We start from the raw sequence: 2,028 nt of genomic DNA, 5'->3' as shown, positions 1-2,028 counted from the left end.
AACTGACATGAAAATGCACAAATTCCAAAAATCGTTCCGTTTTAATAAAAATCGAATTGCGGGTATTTGCGCCGAAATTGAAAATATGGTTTCAGCAAAAGTATATTTGCAAGTTCTGTGCGAGAAATACCCACGCATGGATTGTTTTTTGCAATAAATGTCGCGAAGCTATTGTTTCGCAACCAAAATGTCGTGCTTTTCAAGGTCACGTGTTCACGAATGTTCTAACCTTTTTTTAGTCTCTCAGGGAAATTAGACTGCGGCTTCGCTTATTTTCGCTTGTGCTTGTTGTGTAGTGGTTATCACATCCGCCTAACACGCGGAAGGTCCCAGGTTCGATCCCTGGCAGGCACATCTTTTTTTTTTTTTTTGTTGGGAGGGGGATTTTTTTTTTTTATTAAGTTTTCTTATATTCTGATGTTTGCACGCTTTAACATAAGTTCTTTTTTAACTTTAAAGGTAGCATTCAACCTTTTTTTTCTCTCTCAATTTCGCTAGATATTCTTTACACAAAATCCCAGTCGCTCCATTTTCTTTTTTTTTTTTTTAACACTACGTCTAACCGTTGCGAAAACATACAAAATAAATTAACCTCCTCAATTAGTGATCAGAAGAAGCTGTAATTATCGTTTTGGTTTTCGTTTGCGCCAGATCGTGCCGCCAGTGCTTTTCCCATCCATCAAATCACACCTTAGAAATGTTTCTCGAATTCTTAGACTTGGGCCATTTCCGACCCAATTGTTCGTTGGCGGATGGATTGTTACCGAGCGCAAGCTGACCAGTGACGCAGTGCTCGTGTCCAATCGGCAAGTCGCATTTAGCCGAGAAGCTAGAACCAAATCGCTTCGTGGTTTCTTTACAGGGACACTGAACTCCCCAAAAACATTATTTTTCCCTCCCCCCCACCCCCCAAAAAAAAACAAGAAAAATAACGTAGCGTTACACTTATTTTGAGCTAATACCGATTCGTAAATTAACTTGCATTTATAGGCGTCGACCTCAAAATAGAAGTTGGTGTCGGAAAATGTGTGTCGATCGCAACGTACATATTGCGATAAATTTGTGTTTTTATATGTTTGTGTTTTGTGTTACGTACGCGCACCACCCCGGCACTTTATTTGCTGGGTTCAGTTGTATATATATATATATATATATATATATATATATATATATATATATATAATTACTGATTTAGTGGTTTGAAATGACGCTCAGCAAGTTCTTGAATAGAACCATATGTCTATTTTTACTAAGTGAAAATCGAATTAACGAATTTTAGTTAATTACTCACCAGACGGTGACTGTTGTTTTCCCCTCGAAAGTCCGCCGACCTCAAGATACGCATTGTGAAAACGGTATTCACGTAGCAGTAAAGAAGCCTTCTATTCTTTTTCTTTTTTTTTTTTTAACATGTTTAAAAAAAAAAAAAAAAACGTATATATATTTGTTAATTCTTATTACGAAAACAACACATCGTTGGATGAAGTATTTGGGGAGGGGGGGGGGGGGGGGGCAAAAGCCTTTAAAAACAGTTTGACTATCGCCAGGATACAGCAACAGACAGCAGCGGGGTTGTTGCTGCAACGACGACGACCACACGGGGAATAAAGCCAAAATAATTTCTCTGGAGCCCCCCACACCCTTCGGAAGAGGCGCAACCGAAGGCAACGCACCCTGCTTCTTTTTCTCTCGGGTTGTTACTCTCCGCGTAGCTCGCGAAGCCGGTGAGCCGCTGCGGGGAACCGCTTCCAGGAAAGGGAGGAGGGCCCAAGAAGGGGGGGAGAGGTTCTCGCCGAGGAGGGGAGGTCGTCTCCCCGGTCAAGGTTCCCCGGGCCGGAAGCGGGAAGGCTTTCTTCCGGCGAGGCGAGGAAACGGGCACGCGCTTCGGCGCTCAGGGTCACACGCGTCCGCCAACTGGGACAGTCGCGGGGTTCTTTGGAACGGCCGGAGCCGAGACGTGGAGGGGTCAAGGCCTCACCTGCTTCGCTTGCCCGCCCGTCTCCCCCTCAGAAAGACCCCCCGGCAAGG

The 2,028-nt window shown here is 43.9% G+C and overlaps 1 non-coding gene across 1 annotated transcript; it reads left to right on the top strand.

Annotated features, from left to right (window-relative positions):
* Positions 1–281: 281 nt before the first annotated feature.
* On the top strand, positions 282–354 carry Trnav-aac. Its single transcript has one exon. It is a non-coding gene; the product is annotated as a tRNA-Val (tRNA).
* The last annotated feature ends 1,674 nt before the right edge of the window (positions 355–2,028 follow it).

This window comes from Ixodes scapularis, unplaced genomic scaffold (assembly GCF_016920785.2).
Source record: "Ixodes scapularis isolate PalLabHiFi unplaced genomic scaffold, ASM1692078v2 PGA_scaffold2__306_contigs__length_199485367, whole genome shotgun sequence".
Taxonomy (NCBI): Eukaryota; Metazoa; Arthropoda; class Arachnida; order Ixodida; family Ixodidae; genus Ixodes; species Ixodes scapularis.
Note: the sequence above shows the minus strand (reverse complement) of the source record. Positions and strands in the feature narration are given on the sequence as shown.